At 35.6% G+C, this 12899-nt stretch overlaps 1 protein-coding gene and 1 pseudogene across 5 annotated transcripts in view; one reads left to right on the forward strand and one right to left on the reverse strand.

The window, feature by feature from the left end:
- The window catches only part of GRM1 (glutamate metabotropic receptor 1), a 421316-nt gene that overhangs the window by 320511 nt on the left and 87906 nt on the right, over positions 1-12899 (reverse strand). The window lies entirely within an intron of this gene.
- On the forward strand, positions 1796-9224 carry LOC109252465 (60S ribosomal protein L31-like; annotated as a pseudogene).

A 12899-nucleotide genomic window follows, 5' to 3' on the forward strand; every position in this document is an offset into this window, starting at 1 on the left:
AAAATGGATGCCTGTGCCCTAACTGATCTTTTTGCTCTGGATAGGAAAAGAAAAAAAAAAAAAAAAGCTCCTGGCATCTGTGACTTTAGCTTTAAGCATCTGGGTTCCAGACAAACCATGATCCTAAACTGATAACCCAAGTTCCCTCAGGAGTCAGAAAACCCCAACCCACACAAAAAATCAATCGGGGCCCTTTCTGTTGCAGAAGAAGCTTCTGCAATATGGTGACCCTAATGCTGGCCATACAAGACAGTCCTGGACTAGAGTTTAAGACCTTTAACAACATGCAGTTATCATTCAAACATGACCTTCTGTCCCAAACAGGCATGGAGTGGCCAAACTTAAGTAGCAACGAAGTTTGAGGTTCAGTTCGAGGGGAACCAGGGACCACATCCTTGCCACCTTCCCAGGTTACTCTTTGCAGCCTCTCTCAGCATACTACAGAAACACCCCAAGGAAAGTCCTGGCTTTGTCCTGCCAACAACCTATTCCCTGTAAGCTTCAAGTGGAACAGATGGGGAGTGGTGTTGAAAAGAGTAATTGACATTAATTTCCCTGTCACACGTACACTCATATACACACATGGGCTTTCTTGGTCTTGTTTAATGAAACAACTACACTTCAATAAATCCATATATCCTGAATCATAAGCCTCTGCTAGTTTGAAACCAGTCACTGTTTCTGGTGGCTGCTTCTCATGCAATGCAAGCTGTAGGATCATGAGGAATGTTATCTTCTGTTTTCCTTCCTGTGCTACACACATATTACCATTTGGTTAAATATTAATGGGTGACAAAAAGAACATTTCAACCTAAATATTTAACCTCCAAAATAAAATAAAAAGTCTTTCACCTCAATTCTGTCATTCTTTAGGGTTGTATAAACAACTCAAATGAAAACATCAGAGAAAAAAAAACACTCCATATTATTATTTATTCTGAAAGGTCATTAAGTTTCTAGAAGTCACAACTAAAAATTCCAGGAATACATAAGGGAGTTGGTCCATATAAAACCTAAGGCTTATCATAGCTTTAACCTTCTCTGATTCCATAATGGAAATACAGAGCATGGCCAAAGATGCTAGAGTAGGGAACAGAATGATCAGTGGGTACAAGAGAAAAGAGGACTCTAAGAGGTTTTACCTTCTGGAAACATCAAAAAAACATCAAAAAATTCCATTCTATTATCATTTATTAAATTAATTTTGTAACCTACTCAGACACATGTATGCTGTACTAAATCTTAAATATTAATACTTCTGAAAATGTTCCCCAAATTTTTTTTCTTAAAATGACTAAATTTGCATAGCAAATTTATAATTCACAAAGTTCTTTCAGGTATATTATCTTATTTAATTCTGAAAACAATTCTGCTATTTGAGGATTGAGAATGCATGAACTCTAGAAACCTGGGTTCAAATCTTGACTCTTGATGTAAAACTCACAATGCCTCATTTTCATCATCTATAAAATCAAGACAATAACAGCACCAACCTGAGTGTTCTCGTGATAAATTAAATGAGGCAATATATGTGTGTAAATCACTTAACATTTGATGTCCATTAAGTATTCAATAAATATGTGTTATTATTATTCTTGTGGCAGATTGTATTTTCTAAAGAGACTGACACGTTTGTCTTATAGAATGACATTGGCACTTCTCTATTGAGAAATGTAGTGTGTGTTCTCTCCCCCTTGAAATGACCTTGTTTGACTTCTGAAGCCAAGCTAGAAGTGTGATTCAGCTTTGCCTGGTTATCTAGGGATACTTGCCCTTGGAAACCAGCTACCACACCATGAGGACGCCAAGTAGCCATGTGGAGACACCATGTGTAGATGTTCAGCCACAGCCAGAGGTCCTAGCAGACAGCCAGCATCAATCACCAGACCAGTGAGTGAATAAGGTCCCAGATCATTCTAGCCTCCAGCCTTTGATCCACTGCATCTCATGCCAACTCGAGAAGAGACAAGCTGTCCCCACTGAACCCCACCCAAATGCAGATTCATGAAAAAACGTAACTTTGTTACTTTAAGCCACTAAATTTCAGGAAACTGAATCTTGCCCAAGATGACACAGCTATTAAGAGGCAACAAGTGAACTCAAATGCAGATTTTTTGGTTCCAAATCATGTTCTCTTTCCATAATTTAAAATTTGGAAAGTCGTCTTACTCAAGAATATCCTCAGCATATGCCAGGCTCATTGTCACATCATGGGTCGATATTATCCCATCTCTGATCACTTGAACCCAGATGGTCATGGGCAACAGCACCTGTGTTCACCAAGGGCTGCCTTTCTGGTTACTTTCTTGGCTCCTGAGATAGGGACTTCTGTTTCAGCTTCTGACCTTCTCCTTATTTGGCTACCAGTTTAGACTGCCTTTTGTGACTTCTGAATCTGAAATAATAATGCATCAATAATATGGCCACTAGGCCATCACCTGAAGGTTCAGGCACATAAAAGCTCCTCTGTTAGTCTTAGCCTGCAGAACCTTCTGTACAGGCCCAGCTCTTCCCACCATTTCTTCCCATTGAAATAAGTACCTACAAATCTACAATCAGTAACATAGTGTTGTGAAATGTAACTATGCTTCTCAAATGAAAACTAATGTTAACTCCTGAGCCAAGGAAAATTTAACATGGAGCTAATGAAGCCTTAAGCATCAGAAGCTCCTCATTTACAGGGGTTCCTTCCAAGACTCTGGAAGTGGCCATAGCAATGTACTTACAAACATATATTTTCATTACAGTTGCCAAGTGCAATATAATTTTTTTCTTAAAGAAGACACAATGGAATACTACTTGGCAATGAGAAAGAATGAAATATGGCCTTTTGTAGCCACGTGGATGGAACTGGAGAGTGTGATGCTAAGTGAAATAAGCCATACAGAGAAAGACAGATACCATATGGTTTCACTCTTATGTGGATCCTGAGAAACTTAAGAGAAACCCATGGGGGAGGGGAAGGAAAAAAAAAAAAAAGAGGTTAGAATGGGAGAGAGCCAAAGCATAAGAGACTGTTAAAAACTGAGAACAAACTGAGGGTTGATGGGGGGTGGGAGGGAGAGGAGGATGGGTGATGGGTATTGAGGAGGGCACCTTTTGGGATGAGCACTGGGTGTTGTATGGAAACCAATTTGACAATAAATTTCATATATTAAAAAAAAAAAAAAAAGAAGAAGACCCTCCAAATCAGACCCAGCAACCTTGAATCTGCCTCTATTCCTGAGAGTGGTTTAGTCAAAATGGATCACCCATTGCAGCTATTAACTTCTGTTAATAGCTTCTGTTTCTACTTAAAACAATTTCATAGCAGCAAAGTTAGAGAGATTTCTTTAGAATGAGCTTAAAACTTTCTTCAATAGTAAAGGTTATTGGAGCTTTTCAAATTAAGGAATAAAATTACGATTTCAATAACGAAATACACAGGGGAATCTATCGCCTCTCCCCCAATGATTACAAATTAAAGTGATATGAAGCGACTAATGAGAGATTTAGAAGCATACTCGAGGATTTAAAAATTCTTCTGTAACAGATCAGTTTGAAATAAATTTTTAATTCAGGGATTAGTTTGATGCCAGGTTTCAGCACATTTTAAAAAATGATCTTAGCTCCATTTGAGCCAACAAAATTGATAAATTTGTTAAAGTTTAAACGATATACAGTGTGCTTTCTTTAAAACATGTGTAAAACATGTGTTTTTTAAAAACATGTTTTTAAAACATGTGTAGGGATGCCTGGGGGGCTTAGTCGGTTAATGTCCGACTTCAGCTCAGATCATGATCTCGCAGTTTGCCAGTTCGAGCTCCGCATCGGGCTCTGTGCTGACAGCTCAGAGCTTGGAGCCTGCTTTGGATTCTGTGTCTTCCTCTCTCTCTGCCCATCCCCTGCTCATGCTCTGACTGTCTCTCTCTCAAAAATAAACATTTTTTAGAAAATTAAAATATGTGTATATTTGTGCACAAACATCCATGTGCCAAAAAGATATAGAAAATCAATGTCAAAAAGTTACAGTAAATATCTATTGGCAGTGAGATGTTTTTTCCTTTATATTTTCCCCTATTTTACAAAATTTTTATAGTGAATGTGGACAATGTTTTTAATAAAAAATATAAAATAAATTTTCATTGTCAAGAATCCTTTTATTTCAAGAGGTGGTTCAAATACAATTATATTTGCATTTAAGTCTTCATTAAGACTTAATTCAGTTTCCCCAGTTTGGGTCAACTTTTGATCCCTCTGTTATAAGAAGCTTCCCTACAGATCTATACAAAAATATAAAGTAGCAACTTTTTGCAGCTGAAAATTATTTTTCTCTCATTTCTGGCTTCAGTATAACTAGAAATGGGTAGGGATGTATCCATTCTTCAGAATTTAAAGGTATTAAATTAAAAACAAAGATGATTAGAAAACAACCCGAACTTTAAGCAGCTAAGACAAATACTCTCATCAGTTGAGTTAAATCATGAATGCATTTTCACATAATTTTTTGATTTCCATTTACTTTTAAACATTTCCAGAATAGGCTGCTTCCTTCAAGAATCAGGTGATAAAATGAAGGAGTAATTCACCACTAATTAGGAGTCTGAGTAAGTGAATTAGGAAAAAAAAACTGAGAACATATGCCAAGTATGATAAGCACTCACATAAATAGCAACTCCAAATGGAGAACAGAGGAAAAAATAAAAGAGCTTAGTTGCTTAAAGAAGCTACAAAAGGTGATAACGACAAGATTATTAGCCTAGCCTCAGATAAATTTAGAAGATAGACCTAAACTCTCTATCTATACATTACAACTTCGATCTATAATATAATGATGACAACTAGAAAGAAAAAATAATAATAATGAAAGGGAGAAGGGAGGAGGGTAGAGGAGGGGGGAAGAGAAGTGAAGAGAGAAAGGAGAGAAGGAGAGAGAGAAGGCAGAGAGGGAGAGAAAGAAGGGAGGAAGAAAAAAGGGGGAAATTATCCCTACGGTCTAAATACCAACTGTACCCCCAAAAAGACTATGCAAATGGCCAAAAATGGCCAGAAAATAGATAAAGTTGTGTACAATAACTAAATTAAGACACAATGTTGTCTGTGCATATTTAATTGTCTCAAGTGAAATAATATCAATTAAAAATAAAATAAAGTTAACTGTTTTGTGGATGGGGGTGGTGATGATGTATTTTTGTCACCCTTTCTTTCACAGAGCATATAAGAACAGCATCTATTCTAATTTCATGATTTGGCAAGTGGCAATTATCAAAGGTAAGTTACAGAGAAATATAAAAAGTAGCTTGGACCATTCTTAAAACTCAAATCCATAAGGAGTGACAGCAAGTTACACAATGTTAAAGCATTTTAAAGAATTCTTTTGTCACTTAAATGATGTCAGTAGCATTAGATAATTAACATAATTTTACTCACATCGCTAATAAATAGTTTCATCTTTTTGTTTAAATAATGAGCTGGAGTTTTACATTTTTCCTTATTTCAATAAACTTAAGTAATTTTTCTCTCCTCAGACCTCTGTGGCCATTAATGCAACCTGAACAAATTTACTGGACTAAACTCTCTGAATTATAAATGACCACAGACGAGTTGTTAAAAAGATAAGCAAGTATTTAAGGTTACAAGGGGACCAAAAATGCTCAGTGCCCCCATTCTTCGTCCCTATTCATGACTATGATCATTGAACTGTTGTGTGTTTATTTTTCAGAAATGTTTATCATACTATGGCCAAACCTTTATTCCACAGAAAGATGTGTAGCTGATACTTAGATCATGGAAATAATTGTTGCCAACACAACAATGATAGACATATAGATATAAATGTTGATAAACACATACCTTTAGTAATGTATTATAGTGATTGCTATCTCCGAAGGGATAAGGAAAATGGACACCAGAATGAAATAATTGGAAAAATTAAACATTTAGTGGATTGAGACAATCTCTTCCAAAGTCAATGCAAATATTTAATGTCTTCTTTGAAATCTGTGATGTGGAAAATATTACATACACCTGTAGTCTTTAGCCAAATTATGAAACCATAAAACTTAACATTTTAAGTAATGCTATGAAGTCTCCAGTGTTCTATATTTAAATTAATTTATTCTTTTGAAAAATATGGCTTTGGAAAGCATTGGATTGATTAAAATCATTTACTGGTTCAAGTTTCCCAGGCATTTGCTTTTTAATCTGTAAAATAGAAAAATAACTTGATATCTTTTTTTTTAATTTTTTTAAAGTTTATTTATTTATTTTGAGAGAGGGAGGAGGGGGAAGGAAGGGGAAGAAAGAGAGGGAGAGGAAGAATCCCAAGCAGACTCCACACCATCAGCCCAGGAGCTGCTGTGGGCCTCCATCCAGGAACCGTGAGATCATGACTTGAGCTGAAACCAAGATTCTAATGCTTAACCGACTGAGCCACCTCGGCACCCCGAAAAATAATATGAATTTCTACAGTTATTAAGATATTGAAAAATGTGTGCAAAGCACGTGGCACAGTACCTGACACTTAATATTTTTGAAACAATATTTCAAAGCTTAAACTAAAAGAAAAATGACACATTTTGTAAAATAAACTATGCTGACTCCTCAGAACTAAGAAATTTTTTTTGTGCTAGTACTAAAAACTGAGTTTTTTTCTGCTTTGTGATGGATATCTGAGCATATGTATTAATCTTTCCTACTTCCCAGGATGCCACTCAAAGAACACAGAGATTTAAAAATAAAAATGAATCCATGGTAGCACGAGAAACCTGGGAAGGGTGCCAGCCACAGACCAGAACAGTGGGGAATTTCTAGAAGACACAGGCAGATAGGTTCATATTGATGGTAAAATCTCACAGAGCTGAACCTATAGCACCAAAAAGGCACAAGAGAAGACTACTAAAGAAGTGAGTGTTCCCCTCAGAATCCAAGAAGAACACCAAGATCAAAGACAGCAGGGACTAGAAGCACAATTGGGTAGTGGAATGGTGAGCTGCAAAATTACTGTACTGCTGAGTATACCTAAGCCTCCTGACTAATGCCTCAAAAAGAGCTCTCTAAATAAAATGGAAGTTCTGCCAAAGGAATTTTACAGAAGTTATTGGGACAAAAGAAAGATAATACCACGTGGTGCTTCAGGTAACTTCTAGTTCCCTTATGAACACGCATCCTCTACATCTATTAAGCAAACTCTTGAGTAATCTAGAAGCAATATCTTCTGGTCACAACCATGCACCCTCTCTCCAGCCAAATCTTTATGAACAGAATTTAAATTCACTCACCGAAGGAATTATTTTCTTCACATTTTCTGGGAAATCATCTCTAGCTATCATTACTTGCCAATCTCAGACCTCAATTATAAATACAAATATTTCAGAAAAGCCAATAATGTGAAAACAGTTGTTGGACTAAGCCAAGGAACTAACATCTTCAAAAACAAAGTTGATATATCATAGAAGTTTAAAATAAATATAATTAGAATTCTTAGAAACTTTAAGAGATGTTACATCCACAAAAATTAATGAAGATACTAGAAAAAAGAAGTAATTGGATATGTTCATGGCATTGATTGCAGTGATGGTTTCACTTACCTCCAAACTCACCAAATTGTATACATTAAATATGTAGAGCTTTTTGTGTATCGATCATACCTCAACAAAGTGGGGTTTTTTTATTAAAACTAAGATTGCTCAAATGACAAATTTAAGTAAAAAACATCAGAAAGATACAGGCTTAAAGCTGAATTAGTGAACTTCAAGACCTTGCTGAGAAGCCCTCCCATCTTCAATGCAGCAGAACAAAAAGATGAGAAATATTGAGACAGAAGAACAATCCAGAAGACCTAACATCTACCTAACAAGAAAGAGGTAAGAAGTAGAAAACGATGAAGAAAATAATACAGGAAAATTTACTTGAACTGATGAAGTCCCAAATTTTCAGAGAGGAGTTACTTGAATTTTCTCCAAGGGTTTTGTAGTAGGCATAGGGTAAATTGTGGAATATAATCTAGATGCCATCCAACAAAATTTGTGAATTCCAAAGGTAAAGAATAAAACCTGTAATCTTACCAATGAAGGAAAAATGTTTGCAAAAAAAAAAAAATCTGAAATCAGAGTATCATCAGAATTATTACATCATCTTAAAATTAAGAGTCTGGGGGTGTCTGGGTGGCTCAGTTGGTTAAATGACCAACTCTTGATTTAGGCTCAGGTCATGATCTCACAGTTCATGAGATAGAGCCCCTGATTGGGATTCTCTCCTTCTCTCTCTGCTTCTCTCTCTCTCTCTCTCTCTCTCTCTCTCTCTCTCTCTCTCTCTCTCTCCCCCAAAATAAATAAATAAACTTTAAAAAAAAAGATTTATCTCTCCTCAGAAAATACTCTCAGATGACTTTCCAGGTAAGTTTTTTTAAAACTACAGGCTTCAAACAATAGTAAGAAGTGAAGATTAGTATACTTTATATTTGATTCTAGAAAAGAATTCAAAACTGATCACAAAGTGAGAAAAATGTAATACACACATGCATGTACACGTGTGCGTGCACACACACGCACTATACTATGGATTTTTATCTCTTCTGGAAAACAGATGTAAAATTCCTAAACATAATATCTGAGTGAACAAAATATAGAAGGATATTAAAAGAAAATATTATTCAATTGCCAAGCAGGATTTATTCTAGAAGTAAAAGAGTCATCCAATGCTAAAAAATGTATTAAGAGTCTGTGTGTTAACTATTTAATTTCATGATCATCCTAACATGAGGGAGAAGTCTGTGATAAAATTGAAGACTTGTTCTTGAGTTTTAAGAATTACACTACGTACTTGCACACTGGTTTCCCTCTCCTACAATACCTCGTGCTCTTCCTTCCCAGACAGAGCAGGTAGAAAGGCTCCCACAAAGAAGAGTGGTGAGAAGAATAAGGGCCACTCTGCCACCAACAAAGTAATGACCAGATAATACACCATCAATATTCTCAAGCACATCCATGGAGTGGGTTTCAAGAAGCATGCCCCTGGTGCACTCAAAGAGATCCAGAAATTTGCCGTAAAGGAGATGGGAACTCTAGATGTGCTCATTGACACCAGGCTCAACAAAGCTGTCTGGGCCAAAGGAAATGAGGAATGCTGCTTACTGTATCCACATGAAGTTTTCCAGAAAACACAGCGAAGATGAAGATTCACCCAACAAGTTCTATATGTTGTTTACCTATATACCTGTCACCACCTTCAAATATCTACAGTGAATGTGGACAAGAACCAATCACTGATTGTCAAATAAAGGTATAAAACTGCAAATTAATTAATTAATTAATACAAATAAATTATACCAAAGTTAAAGATAGATGAAATGTCTCATAAATTGATGAATGGTATCTATCGAATACAAATAAACACATTAAGAGGTTAACACTGAAAATACTTTAAATAAAGACATCTATTATCAGTGTAATTATGTAGAATTGTTCATAGCTAATGCAAAAGACAAAAAAAGAGATGAATCATTAAACATTAGCTGGTAGGCAACAAAAGTCATTTTGCAGACTGTCTTGTTTACTAGTTAACAGAGAGATAAACCAGAAAACTAGTTAGAACTAAAACAAAGGCACACAACAGTTGCCAGATACAAGATCATCCAACCAAAATCAATAACTCTTCTAATAACCAATTAAGAAATGGTATGAAAAAACTCTAATTCTAAATTCTAATCTAAAATCTAATTCTAAATTCAAATCTAAAATTACTAGGAATCAACCGGACAAAAAATGTGCCAGACCTATATGAATGGGAAGACACATTACAAAATTGTAGCTTAATTTTCATTGCCTTTGTTTTACTGAAATTTGGTAGTTAGTGCCAAAATTAGTTTGAAGAATAAGCAGACGATATAATCAAGTAATAGGGAGAACAAATAATGGGAAGTGATGGCATGTTGCATATGAAGTTACAACTAGATCAACACAACTACAGTACTGGCTCCCATTTGTTGACAACTCCCTACGTGCCAAGCACTGCTCTAAATTTGAGATACAACACACGTGCGCACACACACATACTTAATCCTCAGAACAACCTTATGACTATTATCACCACTTTAAGATGAGGAAATTGGCCACAGAGAAGTTAAGTAGTAGTGTCACCTTGGACATACCTTTAAAGTCTATAGGATTGATGGAAGTCACTCAGTCTTCTCTATCTCAACAGCAACTGTCTTGATAATAGAACTTTTGACTGGAACTATAACCTTCATATCTGAAATGCAGATTTTCTGGGTTGTTGAAAGAACCTTCATGTACTTTAGTCCCTAGTCATGCAATTGATAAATTGATACATTTTCAAGGAAAAATAAAGACCCGAGCATATCTTCAGTATCCAAAGTATTGGAATGATGCCTGAACAATAAACCTGAACACTAAGTTTCTGGCATAAAGCATCTTATTATTTATGTATTTTCCTACATACTATTCTAAAACAGAATACCAATGAAAAATTTGTATGAGGATTACATGAGAATATATGTGATTTACATAGTCTATTTATTGGCTGAATAAATAAATAATACCATTACCCAAACATAACTAATATTATAATTTTAATACATTTCTTTCAAACCAGTTTGATAGTTGTAATACTGGAATAATTTAAGAGTCAGCCTTCTTTCACTAATTGTATAATAATATTTTTTACCATGTTTTTATTGGTACTTAACCATTATTTTGAAGGCCACTGAATGGAGGTATCCTAACCTGAATAAGCATTCCACAACTATTGCTCATTTATTTTGAGTTCATTTTGTTTTGCTTTTATAATTATGCATATGACCTCAATGAAATTTTTGTGCATTTGTCTCTTGCTTCCAATTATTTCCACTAAAAAATGAAAATCCTGAAAAAAAGACTATCAATGTTTTTATTTTCAATCCATATGCCAGATTGCTTTCCAATTTGTGGTGGAAAACAATCTACCACAAAAGTACAGGAATATCAGTTTCAACCTCTTAGCAATCTTGAGTATTCATTATTTAAAGTTACTTTTGCCAGTTTAAAAGGCTCTAAACAGGGGCGCCTGGGTGGCTCAGTCAGTTGAGCGTCCGACTTCAGCTCAGGTCATGATCTCACAGTTTGTGAGTCGAGCCCCACGTCTGGCTCTGTGCTGACAGCTTGGAGCCTCGAGCCTGCTTCAGATTCTGTGCCTCCCTCTCTCTCTGCTCCAACCCACTTGCATTCTGTCTCTGTCTCTCTCAAAAATAAATAAACATTTTTAAAAAATTAATAAATAAATAAATAAATAAAAGGCTCTAAACAATCATTAGTATACCGAACTCTTAAAACAATGTTCCTAATACAGTTGTTATTAGTAAATGAAATCTTCCTTTCCAAATTCTTAAATTCTTGAGGTGGTAAAATTAAGCAACAGATTCCACAGGAGTTCAAAGTGTTAAATACACATCTTCTACCTCTCTCTTTTCAGCTTTGACATGTTGTCAACCAATGTAATTCTCCCATAAAGAGGAATTCATTCATATAGATCCAAAAACTTCCTAAGAGTAGCTAAGATTTGGGAGGGGTACATAGCTTAATTTTTGAGACTTATGGCAAGAAACTACATCCAATACAGAGCATTTCTCAATCCAGAGAGAAGATTCAGGACTTACAGTTCAAAACACCTGCCTCAGACCAGCTCTCTCTCATCCTCATGAGAAATGGCTGCAGGTTAATGGTTTGCTGTCACATCTTTCATAATATACCTAACAGAAGTGAATCATATATTTTTGTTTTCACAAGACCTCAGTCTACAAAGTATCATCTGTTTCACTGTTATCCATAATCCTTGTTGCAAAAGCTTAGAAAGAAAAACAGTCGATGTTCTAGACATCAAAACATCACTACTATCTCACCCTTAGCCTTCAGTAAAAAGCTTTAAAGAATGCTGTCTTGTATTTCACAGATTTTGGAGAGAATGAAATTAAGCTATCCTCGTTTGAATTCTCACTTTCAGAGTCTTCCTTTTTTTTTTTTCTAAAAGAGTACATATGCTTTCTTCTGGAGGGCCTGAATTAACAGCACAAGTGCAGCAGAGTAGAAGCATATAAGTGATAAGGCTCTGTTAGTACTCCATCTTCTCTTGCATTGTGCCAAATTCAAGGGCTCAGTGGGATATCTTAAGGTTTTAAGATGCAGGAGGAAGGCATCAAACAACAATGCAAGTTTAATGGCTCAAGTGTTCTAATCAGCTTACTATGTGTGTGTTGAGCATCTAGCCAGGTTTTGGCCCTAATGGAGGAAACAGAAATATGTGGCATGATCTGTACTCTCAAAAAATTTCCATTTGTGTTGGGAAACAAAAGCTACATCCCACTTACTATTAAAGACTGGGCAAATCAAAGGAATAAAAGCAGTTTTGATTTCATGGTTCTGCTCCTATCTTCTTGTTGGATTTTATTTGACAGTTTTGTCAAAAAGAAATACGAAACTTGAAGATTTACAGGAGTGAAAAGAGAATTTTATCAAATAATGATTTGCCTTTAACTTATTAAAGTTCTATCCTTTCTGCTGATTACTTTGAAAGGTACTAGATGACTGAAAATCAAACAAATGTTCTTAAATGATGTATTTTGAAGCTGAAGGCAGTGTACTTATTAATCATCTGAAGGTGACCCTCTATGAAGAAAATGAGGAGAGACAACAAAAAGGGCCACCAATTCAGGAGAGAGCTAAATTGGCTCAGTTTTGGAGTTGCATAAAACCCAAGAGGCGTCTCTAATTCCAAACAGAAGACAATTTAAAAACCAGTGCATGTCCCTGAGTGAGTGATCTGAATGTGAACATACAAAGGAAAAGTGTAAGAATCTTCCCACTTCTTATGCATAGAAACGGTGACAAATGGCTCTTGGGAAGCTATCTTTCAGGACGAAACCTTTA

The sequence above is a fragment of the Panthera pardus genome, unplaced genomic scaffold, assembly GCF_024362965.1.
Source record: "Panthera pardus isolate Hobbes unplaced genomic scaffold, ASM2436296v1 HiC_scaffold_17, whole genome shotgun sequence".
In the NCBI taxonomy this organism is placed as follows: Eukaryota; Metazoa; Chordata; class Mammalia; order Carnivora; family Felidae; genus Panthera; species Panthera pardus.